The sequence below is a fragment of the Ovis aries genome, chromosome 7, assembly GCF_016772045.2.
Source record: "Ovis aries strain OAR_USU_Benz2616 breed Rambouillet chromosome 7, ARS-UI_Ramb_v3.0, whole genome shotgun sequence".
NCBI classification, from domain to species: Eukaryota; Metazoa; Chordata; class Mammalia; order Artiodactyla; family Bovidae; genus Ovis; species Ovis aries.
The window spans coordinates 65,647,472-65,664,942 of record NC_056060.1 but is presented as its reverse complement, the minus strand read 5'-3'; the positions used below and the strand labels follow the sequence as shown (position 1 = coordinate 65,664,942).

General features: G+C 44.3%; 1 protein-coding gene across 1 annotated transcript in view; it reads left to right on the top strand.

Annotated features, from left to right (window-relative positions):
* WDHD1 (WD repeat and HMG-box DNA binding protein 1) overlaps window positions 1-17,471 on the top strand; it is a 151,753-nt gene that overhangs the window by 14,668 nt on the left and 119,614 nt on the right. Inside the window, exon 2 of the mRNA XM_042252549.2 lies at window positions 9,524-9,577. The gene's annotated coding sequence lies outside the window, so the exon portion shown is untranslated. The remainder of the gene's footprint in view (window positions 1-9,523; window positions 9,578-17,471) is intronic.

The window sequence follows — 17,471 nt, the reverse complement described above, 5'->3', positions numbered from 1 at the left end:
GGATTGTTCTCCTCATCTTGCTGATGAGGACACTGAAACACAGAGTCAGATAACACAGAGTCAAATAGTTCAGGGTCACAGAACCATGGCAGAATTGAAGTCTGAAACCAGGGCAGGTTGGTCTCAAGTCTCTGCAGTGAACCAATGCTATACCATCTGATCTGGGAGGCACTGGGCACATGGTGATAGGTGTGCTGCAGTCAGATTCTAAATGGCCTTTAATGCCATATGTTTTATCCTAGGGTGAGGGAGCCTTTCTAAACAGGCATGAATAAATAATAAATCAACAGACATAGATGTTTGCTTTGGGGGGATAAAACAAGGGCTGGATGACTGATGAAGAAGAGAAAGACTGAAAGGAGGCAACACACAGAGACTATTGTAATACTTTAAAGAGAATATCCAGAGCAGGGATAATGGGAACAGGAGCAGGTTATCTCATTATCTCACTGATAGGCTTGGAGCTTGATGTCAAATACCTGGCACACGTGCCACCACTTGAAGCAGAGCTGATGACTGATCACTGTACTTTTTCTTGGTGAGGTCACATGCGGCCTCAGTATCCTTCTCAACACAGTGGTACTTCAGGCACCGACTGCTAATTGGTTAGAGTCGGTACCTTAGATGAAACCTGTTCGCTATCCCTGTTGGTATAGATATTCTAGGTGTGGAATTCAATGGAAGACAGAGGCCTGGAAAGTGAATGGCATCTCCCAGCTTGGACAGAAGACAGAGAACGCTGAGGATGGAACCCTGGGAATACCAGTCACTCGGCTGTGTAAGGAGAGCACTGTCCGGTAGAGAGGAACGCTGCCAGGTGGAGACAGTCAGGTGTGTTAGTACTGGGAGAGGCTGAGGGCCGCAGTGAAGCTGCCATAAGGATTCATAATGGGGGGAACCCTCACTGCCAATCTTGAGAGGATAGTTCAGTAGTGTGGGGTGAGCAGGAACCAACTTACATGGTTTGGTGGCTGAAAAGAAGATGAGGAATATAGAACTATTCTGTCAAGACGTTTAGAGGCAAGGTTAAAGGGAAGAACCACAGCATGTTGCTGACAGGAAAGGAGGTGAACAGGATGAGACTGATGTTGGACAAAATAAGAACAAGGAGGATGTCTTCTTGGAAAGAGTGTAATTTACCTCTGTCGGCTTTCCAGGTGGCGCAGTGGTAAAGAATCTGCTTGTCAATGCAGGAGACGCAAGAGATACAGGTTTGATCCCTAGGTCAGTAAGATCCCCTGGAAGAGGAAACGGCAACCCACTCCAGTATTCTTACTTGGAAAATTCCACGAACAGAGGAGCCTGGCAGACTACAACTCATGGGGTCACCAGGAAAACACCAGGCACTGAATGAACACATATTGAATAAAGTGACTAAATGGTTGAATGACATCCCTGTTTCTTAGACATGAAGGAAGCAGTAATTAGGACTAATGTTTTTTTTTTTTTTTTTAGGACTAATGTTCTTGATAGCAGTGGGTGGAGAAAATAATTTTTAACTGATGATAAAGGTGGTGAAGGGACTTCCCTGGTGGTCCAGTGACTAAGACTCTGCGCTCCCAATGCAGGGGACCTGGATCAGGGAGCTAGATCCCACACACAGCAACTAAGAGTTTGCATGCCGCTACCAAAAGATCCTGCATGTCACAATGAAGATCAAAGCTCCTTTGTGGCAAGTAAGACCTGACACAGCCAGAGAAATAAAAAGAAGGTGGCGAAGAGTGAAGGTGTGGGCAGAGAAAGTGAGGGGCTAGTTACGGTCAAATCCACCAGAATTTGTGTAAAAACTATACAGAATTTTCACCCTTAAAGTCAAAGAAAGGAAGGCAACAGTCAATATTTCCTTTCGAAACACACGCTAAAAGTCATGTGACTAAGGGTTTCTAGAGCTCAGTGATTAATGATGGATATGGTACTTCCTTTATACTTTTCTTTCAAGAGATAACACCCAAGACAAACACGGAGTAACCAGCTCTGTCTTCTAGCCTTTTGCTGATGTGCAGAAGCTTTTTAAAATAAACAGAAGTACACTAGTTTTACAAATGTAAGTATGATCGAGTATGGGGAAAAGTGTTTCTTCCACTTGTCTTCTTTTTCCTCTTGGGAACTAAAAAAAAAAAAAAAGTTTTTAAAAAATGTTTTCCCTTTGCCATAGCCTGTGAGAAAACAGAAATTACATAGCTGTTTGCCAAAAAACACGGTTCTGGCAGCTATATGATCATATTTGTACCTCTTTATAATTAAGATGAGGCTTGAAAAAATACTTTTATTCCTTTAATGATACTGTAGAGTCTAGGTTATTCCTTTAGCTCTTTCTCATCTGCTTATCTGATTTTTCTGAAGGGTAGGCACTTTTACATATCAATGATATCCAGGTTACTAAGAACTTTAGACAGGTCTCTCTAACCATGTCACCCCATGTCCCACTTCTTGAAGAGACAGAACCCGTTTATATGGGGACTCTACCGGTGGATTGCCGACTCCTTAATTCTCTCCAAACAGATGTGAGATTCTTAGATCTGAGCAAGGAAAATCCAACAAGGTTTTGACCCAGAGGTCAGATGGCCTTGTAGGAGCCCCCCGGGTGGGTTTTGCAGAGCTGGAGAATAGGCAGACTCAGCCATCCCAAAGAAATGTGTCCTTCTGACCATCGTTCTCTAAAGCCAAAATCTTACAGAGTAGACGGGTTAATGTTTTGCGTTAGGTTCCTTTGGTTTTTAAAAGAGGTTGCTGGTGTTTCCTTATTTGATCACAATGGCATCAAGTCATATGCTTCTGTGTTTGGACATCAGGGTACCTCCTATTCCTGGCTAAGTGGGTTTAGAGGCATGTGTCATGTGCCCAAGCAAAAGAGTCTCTGGGGAATCCCTGCTTTTCCTGTTGCTGCACGTGATTGTGTCCAAGCATTTAGAAATAGGGCGTCCTCACAGTTTAAGTGCTTGTGAGGAAATCATAGATAGAACTCAAGCCAAGTAGCATGGTTTATTGGGTGAGTTGGCAGTAAAGGTTCTCACGATCCAGGAGACCGGCTTCAGACAGGGACAGACAGAGCCTTACATCTGGGTGGAGCCACTCAGGACAGTTTAAAGCAGCAGGCTGGACTTAAATCAAAGGAAGCCTCTGCATTGAATGGAAGCAGTGGAGAGTCTGATGTTAGTCAAAGCAATAATGTTCTGTGGTTCAGTCCTCTATGCTTCAGGACCTGGTAGGGAACAAAGGGGGAGGCCTGGGGGGTTAGGGGCAAAAGATCCAGTCCTCATATTCATAAAGAGCCTCAAATTTGGACTTCTGCCCTACCTACAAATGAGGTTATGAATTCAGACATAAAATTGTAGTTATAAGAGGGACCAAAGCAATAGTATTCATCATATAATTTTAATTTCAAAAGCACATTAAAATATAGTATGGTTTTGAAATTTTGCTTAGCCTTTTATTTTTTAAATAGGAGCCTCAAAAGGGCTTCCCTGGTAGCTCAGCTGGTAGAGAATCCACCTGCCATGTGGGAGACCTAGGTTTGATCCCTAAGTTCGGGAAGATCCCCTGGAGGAGGGCATGGCAACTCACTCCAGTATTCTTGCCTGGAGTATCCCCATGGACAAAGGAGCCTGGTGGGCTACAGACCAAGGGGTCACAGAGTTGGACACAACTGAGCGACTAAGCACAGCACAGCACCGGAGCCTCAATAGTGGAATAAACCTGTCTTCCCTCTGCTTTCCTGTTAGCAGAGGGACATTTAGTAAGTAAGTGTTTTTTAGTGAGTAAATTTATTTGGCTGTGCAGGGTCTTAGTTGCAGTGTGTGGGATCTAGTTCCCCAACCCGGGTCAGAGTCTTAGCCACTGGACCACCAGGGAAATCCCATAATAAGTATTGACTGAATAACTCGGAGCCAGGGAGTATGAATAATACATGCTTATGGAGAGTTTACCAAGGAAAGCAATTCTACACCCTTTTCCTGGCCGTTGGTGTTCCCTGCTCACCCCCAGGAGCGTGCTCCCTCAGGGTGGCTAGCTCCCACCTGCGCTGGGGTTGCTAGAACTGCTGGGGGCCCCACGCAGAGCCCGCAGCGCCCACGCAGAGCCCGCAGCGCCCACACATTCTCAGCTTCCTCTAATTCTGGCTGCTCCGTGAGTGGCTCCTCTCATCTCCTGAACACCTCAGGGGGTGGATCGAGCAAGATACATCTGGAAAAGGACACATGAAAAAAGACAGGTTTCTTTCCCTGCCTGAGGGGAAACAAATCTCACAATGATGTCCAGTTCAGGTTTGCTGCAGAGCCGAGCTCTCTCTGCCCACCCCACCCCTACCCCAAGGCTATGGGATGAAAGACAACACTAACGCTCATTTCTCCATTGGCTGTTCACACACATCATCAGTCGTGGAAGCCACACCTGAAGCCTTTCATCTAGAAATGTGTTGTTGTTTAATCGCCAAGTCATGCCTGCCTCTTTTGCAACCCCATGGACTATTGGGGTTCCTCTGTCCATGGGATTTCCCAGGCAAGAATACTGGGGTGGGTTGTCATTTCCTCTTCCAGGGGATCTTCCCGACTCAGGGATTGAACCTGTGTCTCCTGCATCTCCTGCATTGGCAGGTGGACTCTTTGCCACTGAGCCACCTGGGAAACTCATTTAGAAACTGCAGCCTCATGGACTGTACCCTCTGTCCATGGAATTCCCCAGGCAGTAATAGTAGAGTGGGTTGCCATTCCCTTTTCCAGGGAATCTTTTTGACCCAGGGATTGAACCTGGTCTCCCTCATTGCAGGCAGATTCTTTACCATCTGAGCCACCAGGGAAGCCCAGATTAATGAACTCAGAGTATCAGTATAATCAGTCACAGAGCTTTAGTATTTGAGCTCTTTCAGTTAAACAGTATAAGGCCCAGGACACCAAGAATCACCAGTGCAGACAAACAGGCAGCGATTATCTGTGGGGTGATAGGAATGATAATCTCTTTTCAGTTTGATTCAACAAATATTTATCTAGGCTTACTCTGGACAGGCACTATGCCAGGTCTCAGGAGGAGAGAGATTCTGCTTCTTGTCCTCAGAGACCTCAGTTCGGTATCATTCAGACTTCAGGCTTGGGAGTCAGATAGATCAATATGCAACACTACTTGGCAGAGAAACTGTCTTATCCAGGGTCTGAGTAAAATGTATGGTTCCTAAGCTCTGCTCCCAGCAGCCCTGTCAAGGACCAGCCCCCTAACCCTGAGTCCTCATTCCTGGCTGAGCCCCTGCACTGTGTTGCCAGAGTTGGCAGAAGCCAGGCACCTTCTTGTTATGGTGACATAACTTGTCACCATATTCCATCTGCTCTCCAGAATGCTTATCTGTGGCCATAGCTGAACCTCCACGGTGCTGCCTGCCTGAATTTATAGGATCCATCCATGACCTGGCCTCTCATAAGACCAGCTTCATCTGGGCTATGTCAGTTTTACTACTGAAATAACCTCTGTTGCCCCAGCTCCAGGTAGATAAGTTTTCTTAAACCTCACCTTTAGCTATATCACACCTGTTCAGAAACTCTCAGTGACTCCCCGTGACCTCTAAATTAAGATGAAATCTCAGCCTGAGGGTCTCAGTTTGGCATAATCTCACTTACCCTACTTCTTTAGTTTCATCTTCCCATCTGTGTGTAACATACCAGCCTGAGTGGCTTCACCCTCAGTACACTAATTGAATTGCTTAAGTATTTTCTAACCTTTTATTCCTGTGTCCTTTGCCTTTGCTGAACTTTGATGGGATTTCAACATAGGAGGATAGAGAGAGATGGAGGAAGATGGCTAAATGGAGCAACGGGAAACGATGACACAGGTATAGGAAGTGTCCAAAGACCAGAGAGGAGATATGTTTGGTGACTGGATAGTGGGCACATATGCTCCCAGAATCATAGCCCTTAAAGAGGAAGCTAAATGTATCATCTGGTCTACCCCTGGCCTTCATGCTAGGGAAATATTGTTGTTCCTCTTCTCTATATTAGGTCACTAAAGGTCAGAGAGGTAAAAATGACATAGATGCTTAGGCCAACAAGTCAAGGTCATCCTATCGAAGCCTTTAAATGCCAGGTTAAACAGTTTGTACTGACTTCAGTCAATGATGGGGACTATTGACAGCTTTCACTGGGGTAGGGACACGATTAAATCTGTTGTGGGGGCACTACTTTCAAACTGTGGGATATGATCCGTTAGTGGGTCACAAAGTCAATTTCAGGAGTCTCATGATAAAAAAAGCAGAGTGCAATGGTGCTTTTTGTGTTTTGTATGTGTGTACTGGGTAGTAAAGTAAAATATGTTTCCTACTGTGAGTCACAGCCAAAAAATTTTGAAAGCCCCAGAGTTAAGAAGATTAATCTGACAGCAAATCATAGGCTGAATGAAGGGTGTAGAGGAGGAACCTGAAGCCTAGGAGTCTAGTTAGGATGCTCTCTCCCTAGCCCAAGTGGGCAGTAAGAAGAATCTGAATGGAAAGGAGAAGCCATGGGAAAGGAGATGAGGGGGAGGACATGAGGTATTCTGTGGGGTAGGAATGTAGAGTCTCAGGACGTTAGATTGTGGGGGCTCGGGGAGAGGGAAGAACCAGTCAGAGATGACTGAAAGTCACACTTAAATGCTTAGAAATAAGCTGGTGCCCAAAGCCAAGGATGGGGAGCAAGTTGGAAGAAGGGGCTGGTTTGAGGCCCAGCACAAAAGACTGATGGAAAGATACACAACCACCATCAGTACTGGATCAGTCAGGGCCCCAGCAGGGGAAGGAATCCACTAACACGGTTTCAGCGTAGAGACTGAAGGAAGGGAGGATTTCCAGAGCTGTGGGCGGGCTTAAGGGAACCAACCTGGGTTGATGAGGTGCCCAGAGATTAACCACGGTAGGAAGCGCTGCCTCTCTGATTCCTCTGCACACCAGTCCTATAGGGCAGCATTCTCGACTTTACTCTTCTTTCCCTGAAACATGTACCTGACTGCCACTTGGGTTGTCACTCTCATTCCTACCGCTGCTATTATTTCTGGCTTTACCATCTCAACTGACAAATGTTTATTGAACCCTTACCCTGTGCCAGGATCTTTACATGCTTGATACTTTGGGGGGGCCTGCCATGCAGCATGTGGGATCCTAATTCCCTGACCAGGGATCAAACCCAACACCCCTGCATTTGAAAAGTGGAGTCTTTAACCTTCCTTGGACCACCAAGGAAGTCCCTAAATGCATGATTTCATTTAATCATATTATGTGTTCTTTCTGACAATAGTTCAACTTTACAGATAAAGGACGTTTAAAAAGGGACATTTAAAAAGCTTGCCTTACCACACAGATAAGTGACGAAGCTACAATAATGAAAGCAGGCAGTCTGATTTCTTGACCAGTCTTCATCCCTGCAATGCACTCCTAATTCTTGAGAAATAAAAGACAACAAAGGGAGCAAATGATGGGGCAGTTAACCACAGCAAGACTTAGAATAAGTCAGTAGTGATGTGAGACTTTAAATTTTATACAAGAGGAACCAGGCATCCTGTGGTTCCGCTTTCCTAATTCTTCTTCAAAGCTCTAGTGGGACTTGTCAGTCTAGGCTTTATCTAGAATATAATCCTCCCACTCACCCACTACCCACAGAGTCAGCTGCTAGAGTCGTGATCTCCAGTTTAAGCTGGGGGCGGAACTGGTTTGCCCTAGTTGCCTGGCCATGGACATTGCAGCCTCTTTCCACACCTCCTTCTCAGTCTTCCTTCTGGATAGGGCCTCCTAGTTGCCCCTTGACCACCTTCTCTGCAATTGCTTGGGTCAGGTCCAGGTTGGGAGCCCCGTGATTCTTCTCAGGGCCTGGGGCCGCTACACTGATTATAGAGTTGCCCCCTTCAGCTCCTTCTGCCCTCTTCCTCCTCCCATCTTGGAAGTGCTGCTTTTTCCAACGATCCAGTTCACATCCCTATGCAGGGTGCCTGAGGTGTGTTTTATCTGACCGAGTGGTAAGGCCCTGTCTATCCTGAGTCCACATTCACACAGTCCAAGCAACCCTGGGAGCCTCATTTTACTCCTTGGAAGAAACGTTATGACCAACCTAGAGAGCATATTAAAAAGCCGAGACATTACTTTACCAACAAAGGTCCACATAGTCAAGGCTATGGTTTTTCCAGCAGTCATGTCTGGATATGAGAGTTGGACTATAAAGAAAGCTGAGTGCCGAAGCATTGATGCTTTTGGTCTGTGGTGTTGGAGAAGACTCTTGAGAGTCCCATGGACTGCAAGGAGATCCAACCAATCCATCCTAAAGGAAATCAGTCCTGAATATTCATTGAAAGGATTGATGTTGAAACTGAAACTCCATTACTTTCGCTGTCTGATGTGAAGAACTGACTCATTAGAAAAGACTCTGATGCTGGGAAAGATTAAAGGCAGGAGAAGGGGACGACCAAGGATGAGATGGCTGGATGGCATCACCGACTAAATGGACATGAGTTTGAATAAACTCCAGCAGTTGGTGATGGACAAGGAGAAAGCAATGGCCACTCCAGTACTCTTGCCTGGAAAAGCCCATGGACGGAGGAGCCTGGTAGGCTGCAGTCCATGGGGTTGCTAAGAGTTGGGCACCACTGAGCGACTTCACTTTCACTTTTCACTTTCATGCATTGGAGAAGGAAATGGCAACCCAATCCAGTGTTCTTGCCTGGAGAATCCCAGGGACGGGGGAGCCTGGTGGGCTGCAGTCTATGGGGTCGCACAGAGTCAGACACAACTGAAGCGACTTAGCAGCAGCAGCAGCAGCAGCAGGGAGGCCTGGCATGCTGCAGTCCATGGGGTCGCAAAGAGTTGGACACTACTGAGCAACTAAACTGAACTGAACTGAAGTGGCCCCAGCCAAAATCCCAGGACCAGCCTGTCTGCCTTTCCCTTGAATCTCCAGCTGTCCACCACCCTGTACATCAGTACACTCTGGACCTCTCACAATGCCCTCTTCTCACATATGAAGGGCTCAATACCCTGCTCAGCTCGCTAATCTGAGAGGCCTGTGGAAGATTGAGCAAGGCTCCCCCAGCTCACGCCTGTGGCCTCGTGCTTCCTCCAGGCTGCCTTCTGATGACTCACTGCCTTCACACTTGTGCCTTCCCTCCCCTCTTTATTGCAGGAAATGACTTTTGAAAATGATCTCTCCACCTTCTCTCCTTGTAAATTGGTTTAGCTGCACCGGGTCTTAGTGGTAGCATGTGGGATCTAGTTCCCTGACCAGGGATCGAACCCAGGTCCCCGGCATTGGCAGCGTAGAGTCTTAACCACTAGACCATCAGGGAGGTCCCCCTCATTTTTTTAACAATAGAAAAATACATACAGAGAAGAAGAACAACAATCTCTAATGCTGTTAGTAACACACATGGACACATAGGCACACACATCAGTGCATGCATGTGCACACACATGTATACACACTCTCCAAAGAAACTTTTAAAAACCAGGTTTATAGGGAAAGGGACTGTGGGCTCTCCTGGTGAAGGCAGTAGAACATTAATTACATTGTTTCCATTGCTACCACAGATAAAGAAACTGCTTCAAACTGGAGAGTAAAAGAATAAGGCAGTCCAGAAGAAGGTAAGCCTGCATGCATGTCAAGAAGGAAAATTCAGCTACTCTAACAGCTCAGTCTCTATGTCCAGACAAATTATGTCCTAAGATGCTGGTTGCAAACTTTTTAGTATTAGAACTTTTTCAGACAAATCTTATATAAACTCTAGTTTTTAAAAAATGTTTAAATAATTTTTGTATAAGTTAATCTATGAGGAAAAATGACTGTCTTGATAAATTCCAAATTTGAAACAATTAATTTAGGTAAAACCATTGCAATCTTCTGTGCATTTAATTTACTTTTATATTATTTTAGTCACAAAGAGTAAACAAATATTAAAAAAAAAAAAATAAGGGACTTCCCTGGTGGTCCAGTGGTTTAAAATCTGCCTTGCAATCCAGGGGACATGTGTTTGATCCCTGGTCAAGGATCTGAGATCCCACATGCCTTAGGACAGCCTGTGTGCCAAAACTAACACCCAATACAACCAAATAAATAAAATACTAAACACACACACACACACAAAACAGCTTGCCTAGTCACCTGTCTGTTCTTTAAACTGATCCAGAAGTTTGAAAAATGGAATACCAGAACACTTAAAAATGTCCAAATAATCCTAATTAATACTATTGAATTTCTTGTTTTGGGTGCAAAAGGCAGACGTGAACTACCCAACATCTTTTATAAGCAGTAGAGCCAGGTAGCAGGTTGTGCATTCACTTATGAAAGCCTCCTGAGGCCTGACAAGAACATGGGCCAAATAAATAGATGCTTCGGAGCCTGGTGTGACTGCATGCTGTGTTTCGGAGAACTTCATCACAGGAACAGTAAGAGGCCAGTGCAGATCCATAACTTTCCTAACTGATGGCACACGACTAACTAATCCATGGTGATAGAGTCAGATAGTGATGGGAGAAGGGTGCCAGCGACCTGAAAGGGCATACATGGGGCCTTCCCTGGTGGTGCAGTGAATAGGAATCCACCTGCCAATGCAGGGGACATGGGTTCAATCCCTGGTCCAGGAAGACTGCACATCTGCAGAGCAACTAAGTCTGTGCACCACAACTATTGATCTCTCGTGATACAACTACTGAAGCCCGTGCAACTAGAACCCATGCTCCGCAACAAGAGAGGCCACTGCAGTGAGCTCGCACACTGAACCTGGAGAGTAGCCCCCGCTTGCTGCAGCTAGAGAAAGCTCACGTGCAGTAATGAAGACCCATCTCAACAACAACAAAAATAATTTATAAAATCAAAAGAAAGGGCAAAAAGGGATTCTAGAGTGCTGGACGTTTTCTATATCTTGAGATGGGTGGTGATTATATGGAGTATGAGCTAAATACTTAAGAACTGTGTATTTGACTGTAGGTAAATTATACTGCAAAGCCTTATTAGCTGAAAGAGAGAGGGAGAAGGGAAAGAGAAGCAGGGAGGGCCCAAGAAACTCTGTCCCAAGATTTGTTTAAAAACCTGTGAGCAAAAGTGCTTTCCATTGGGTGAGGATCTGGTAGCTAACATGGCTGCATGTTTGTATTTTTAATTATAGTTTAAAAAATGGTTTTAAATATATGTTAAAAATGAAATCCAAGTATATTTAAATACAAAATTTAAATCAAATGTAGCTAGAAAGTGAAATTCAAATCAAATTCAAATAACTAGTGACCTCACCTTTCTTTTTCTTCAGCCCAGCTTGGGAAGTGAGAGAAAACTAGCCAAAGGCAAAGAGGCAGAAAGCAGGAATTTCCTGGTGGTCCAGTGGTTAGGACTCAGCACTTTTTCATAGACAAGGGCCTGGGTTCAATCCCTGGTCTGAGAACTAAGACCCCACGAGTCTCATGGAGTGACCAAAAAAAAAAAAAAAGAAGTCAGAAAGCATCTCTCATCCTTTGATCATGAGAGTGAAAATGTGTTTCATGTTTCCCATAGCTCATTACATGCCAGGTTCAAAATGTCCTGTTGAGGAGGCGGTGTCCACACGGGGGATGGTTGTGGCCATCACATCAGTGTGTTAGCCTCAGCATTCTAGGCTTCTGTCGGCTCCTGCCCTTTCATCTGTCAGAAATATCTCCTCGGAAGGATGAACACTCAAGTCTGGTCTTAGGGCCATGTGTCCCCCCCTTCAGATCATTGCCCGAAAGAGGTGGTTTTAAGCTATGAAGAAAACAAATTAGGTCTGCCTCAGTTTGTCTGTGTGAACCTTCAGGTTCCAGCAGGCCTGCTTCTCAGATGTGCTGGATTTTCATCTTCCAGTTTCAGGAATCTGAACTAATTATTCCTCGGAAGCAAAGCTCGGTTTCAAAGCACTCCTCTCTGCCAGGTACTCGGGGTGTGAAGGGCTACATTCTGCTTTGGAAAACTCTGTCCAGGCTGGGGTTCAAGACCAAGAGTGGTTAGAGCTGGAGGCCACAGGCTGGTAAGAGATTTACCAAGTCTTACCCGAGAGAGGTTGCTTCTCAGTCTTTTGCCCTTTTTATAAGTAAGGTTTCACATGTATAATATGTAAGAAATGAATTGGCAGTCTAGGTTCGATGCAGGGTACAGGATGCTTGGGGCTGGTGCACTGGGGTGACCCAGAGAGATGGTATGGGGAGGGAGGTGGGAGGGGGGTTCAGGATTGGGAACTCATGTACACCCGTGGCGGATTCATGTTGATGTATGGCAAAACCAATACAGTATTGTAAAGTAAAATTAAAAAAAAAAAAAAAAAGGTAAGGTTTCAGGCCCTCTCTCTGCCTGAGCCTTCATATCCCAAAAGGTATTTGCCTTTCTAGAAGCCTCTTCTTTCAGATCAACCATGGGTTAATCTGATCTTGTACAGTTCTGACGGGCTCTGCTCACCTTTTATTTCACTCTCACAGACCTGTGGGTGTCTTTGTGAACTGGCCTTGAAAAAGTTTTACAGACTCCACAGTCTAGATTTTCTCTGCCAATTCTCTGTTTGCTTGTTATGTTGCAAGAATGTGACCCAGCGGCCTCCACACCCCATGACTCAGCCTCTGTCTAATGAGCGGTGTGTTCCAGGCCTTCCTGGGCCAGCATCTCCTCTAATGAAGGCCAGGTGCTGCCCAGGCCGCCAGCGCCCTGCCTGAGCCGGGGTGGGAGTCAGAAACACTCCCCACAGGTGGGCAGAGGGAAAGGGACGGTGAATTCCAGTTTGTTCCACTCCCCGTCACTGAAGCCACTTTTGGCCCTTCCCCAGCACAGCCTGGGAGGTGCAAGTTAAGGGCTAGGAAGAACGTTCGTTGTGAGATCCGTTTTGAAGGGGGCTGGCAGAGGGCTATTTCTCTCTCTGTTTTCTTTTAAATCAATTCTTATTGCTTTGCAGTGTTATGTTAGTTTCTGCAGTACAGGAAATTGAATCAGTTATACATATACATATATTTCCTCTTTTTTCGATTTCCTTCCCATTTAGGTCACTACAGAGCACTGAGTAGATTTTCCTGTGCTATACAGTAGGTTGTCATTAGTTATCCAATACATAGTAGTGTGTATGTAAATCCAATCTTCCAGTTTATCACAGCCCCCTTATCCCTTAGTACCCATAAGTTTGTTCTCTACATCTGTGTCTCTATTTCTGCTTTGCAGTTAAGTTGATCTGTATCATTTTTCTGAATTCCACATATAAGTGATATTGTATGATATTTGTTTTTCTCTTTCTGGCTTGCTTCACTCTGTGACATCTCTATGTCTATGGAAACTCCTCAAAAAACTAAAAATAGACCCACCATACGACCCAGAAATCTCACACCTGGGCATATACCCAGAGAAAATGATAATTCAAAAACATACATGTACCCCAGTGTTCTTTGCAGCACTATTTACAATAGCCAGAACGTGAAAGCAACCTAAATGTCCATTGGCAGAGGATGGATAGAGAAGACAGAGCACGTATACATGATGGAATATTCAGTTCAGTCGCTCAGCCGTGTCCAACTCTTTGTGACCCCATGGACTGCAGCACGCCAGGCCTCCCTGTCCATCACCAGCTCCCGGAGTTTACTCAAACTCATGTCCATTGAGTCGGTGATGCCATCCAGCCATCTCATCCTCTGTCATCCCACTCTCCTCCTGCCTTCAGTCTTTCCCAGAATCAGAATCTTTTCAAATGAGTCAGCTCTTCACATCAGGTGGCCAAAGTATTAGAGTTTTGGCTTCAACATCAGTCCTTCCAATGAACACCCAGGACTGATCTCCTTTAGGATGGACTGGTTGGGTCTCCTTGCAGTCCAAGGGACTCTCAAGACTATTCTCCAATACCACAGTTCAAAAGCATCAATTTTTTGGCTCTCAGCTTTCTTTATAGTCCAACTCTCACATCCATACATGACTACTGGAAAACTATAGCCTTGACTAGGTGGACCTTTGTTGGCAAAGTAATGTCTCTGCTTTTTCATATGCTGTCTAGGTTAGTCATAACTTTTCTTCCAAGGAGTAAGTGTCTTTTAATTTCATGGCTGCAGTCACCATCTGCAGTGATTTTGGAGCCCCCCAAAATAAAGCCTGCCACTGTTCCCACAGTTTCCCCATCTATTTGCCATGAAGTGATGAGACCGGATGCCATGATCTTAGTTTTCTGAATGTTGAGCTTTAAGCCAAATTTTTCGCTTTCCTCTTTCACTTTCATTAAGAGTCTCCTTAGTTCTTCTTCGCTTTCTGCCATAAGTGTGGTGTCATCTGCATTACTCAGCCATAAAATGAAATGAACTTGTGGCTAACTGCATAGTGGCCACCTCTTACTATGGGACAGGCAGTTGATATCCACCTAGGATTTGTGTGAAGAAGTCTATCTTATTTTCAGCTAATTTGTCTTTGATTTGTGGGGCATTAAATTTGCTGGAGGGAAAAAAAAAACAACAACTTATGACTGTTAAGCTTTTGGGGGCAAACCAGAGAAAATCATATAATTAGCAGCTCAACAATTCTCAGAATCTCTGTCCAGAAAAAGAAAGCGATGACAGAGAAAAAGAAATCACTGTGCTCTAGACCTGTGGCAGAAGGCCAGACAGGATAATGGCCACAGAAAAGAGATGAATGAATTCAGTTTAAACATATGCCTCTCTTTGGAAAGGAATCACTTAGGGAAAGCTTATTCATTAATTACTACTCCTACTAAATGGGAAAACTTTTACTGATTTTACTTTAAATTCTTCTAATTGTAAACTCTTTTCATCAGATTTTTAAAAATTCAGGCCTCCTTGCAAAAATGGAAACACATTTCTGTCTCTGGATGGACTGTAACAAAAACAGAAGGCTTTAGTTCAGTTCAGTTCAGTTCAGTTCAGTCCCTCAGTCGTGTCCGACTCTTTGCAACCCCATGAATCGCAGCACGCCACGCCTCCCTGTCCATCACCATCTTTCGGAGTTCACTCAGACTCGTGTCCATTGAGTCCGTGATGCCATCCAGCCATCTCATCCTCGGTCATCCCCTTCTCCTCCTGCCCCCAATCCCTCCCAGCATCAGAGTTTTTTCCAATGAGTCAACTCTTCTCATGAGGTGGCCAAAGTACTGAAGTTTCAGCTTTAGCACCCTCATCATGAAGCTTTTTAGTTCCTTTTTGCTTTCTGCCATTAGAATGGTATCATCTGCATATCTGAGGTTATTGATATTTCTCATGGCAGTCTTGATTCCAGCTTGTAACTTATCCAGCCTGGCATTTCGCATGATGTTCTCTGTATATCTCCAGTATTTTGGTCATCTGATGAGAACAGCTGACTCACTGGAAAAGTCCCTGATGCTGGGAAAGTTTGAGAGCAGAAGGAGAAGAGGGTGTCAGAGGATGAGATGGCTGGATGCCATTACTGATGCAATGGACATCAACTTGGGCATACTTCGGGAGATGATGAGGAACAGAGAGGACTGGAGTGCTACAGTCCATGGGGTCACAAAGAGTCGAAAACAACTGGGCAACTGAACAAAAACCACTCTGCATATAAGTTAAATTAACAGGGTGACAATAGACAGTCTTGTTGTACTCCTTTCACAATTTTGAACCAGTCAGTTGTTCCATGTAAGGTTCTAGCTGTTGCTTCTTGACCTGCATACAGGTTTCTCTGGAGGCAGGTAAGCTGGTCTTATATTCCCATCTCTTTAAGAATTTTCCACAGTTTGTTGTGATTCACACAATCAAAGGCTTTTGCCTAGTCAATGAAATAGAAGTAGTTGTTTTTCTGAAATTCCCTTGCTTTCTCTATGATCCAGCAAATGTTGGCAATTTGATGTCTGGTTACTCTGCCTTTTCTAAACCCAGCTTGTATATCTGGAAATTCTCAATTCGAGTACTGCTGAAGCCTAGCTTTAAGGATTTTGAGCATAACCTTACTAGCATGGGGAGTGAGCACAATTGTCCAATAGTTTGAATATTCTTTAGCGCCGCCCTTTCTTGGAATTGGAATGAAAACTGACCTTTTCCAGTCCTGCGGCCACTATTAGGTTTTCCAAATTTGCTGACATATTGAGTGCAGCACTTTAACACCATTAGCATGGTGTTATTTTAAATGGTATTTTGGTGTTTTAAATGGTATTCTAAATAGCTCAGCTGGCATTCCGTCACTTCCACTAGCTTTGTTGGTAGTAATGCTTCCTAAGGCCCACTTGACTTCACATTCCGGGATGCCTGGCTCTAGATGAGTGACAACACCGTCATGGTTATCTGAGTCATCAAGACCTTTTTTGTGGAGTTCTTCTGTGTATCCTTGCCACTTCTTAATCTCTTCTGCCTATGTTCCTGCCCATCCTTGCATGAAATGTTCCTTTGATATCTCCAATTTTCTTGAAGAGATCACTAATCTTTCCCATTCTATTGTTGTCTTGTATTTCTTTGCATTGCTCATTTAAGAAGACCTTTCTTATCTCTCCTTGCTATTCTCTGGAACTCTCATTCAGTTAGGTATATCTTTCCCTTTCTCCCTTGCTTTTTGCTTCTCTGCTTTCCTCAGCCATTTGTAAAGCCTTCTCAGACTACCACTTTGCCTTCTTGCATTTCTTTTTCTTTGGGATGATTTTGGTCACTGCCTCTTGTACAATGTTGCAAACATTTGTCTATAGTTCTTCAGGTACTGTCTATCAGATCTCATCCTTTGAGTCTATTCGTCACCTCCACTATATAATTGTAAAGGATTTGATGTAGATCATTCTTGAATGGCCTAGTGGTTTGCCCCACTTTCTTCAGTTTAAGCCTGAATTTTGCTGTAAGGAGCTGATGATCTGAGCCACAGTCAGTTCCAGGTCTTGTTTTTGCTGACTATATAGAGCTTCTCCATCTTTGGCTACAAATAATGTAATCAATCTGATTTCAGTATTGACCATTTGGTGATATCTATTTGTAAGTCGTATCTTGTGTTGCTGGAAAAAGGTGTTCCCTGTGACCAGTGCCTTCTCTTGGCAAAACTCAGTTAGCCTTTGGCCTTCTTTGTTTTGTAATACAATGCCAAACTTGCCTGTTACTCCGGGTATCTCTAGACACTCTACTTTTGCCTTCCAATCCACTATGATGAAAAGGACATCTTTTTTTGTGTTAGTTCTAGAAGGTTTGGTAGATCTTCATAGAATCAGTCAACTTCAGCTTCTTTGGTATCAATGGTTAGAGCATAGCCTTGGATTACTGTGATGTTGAATGGTTTGCCTTGAACTGAGATCACTCTGTCATTTTTGAGAGTGCACCCAACTACTGCGTTTCTACTCCTTTGTTGATTATGAGGGCTACTCCATTTCTTCTATGGGATTCTTTTCCACAGTAGTAGATATAATGGTCATCTGAATTAAATTTGCGCATTCCTGCCCATTTTAGTTCACTTATTCCGAAGATGTTGATGTTCACTCTTGGCATTTCTTGCTTGACCATATCCAATTTACCTTGATTCATGTACCTAACATTCCAGGTTCCTATGCAGTATTGTTCTTTACAGCATCGGATTTTACTT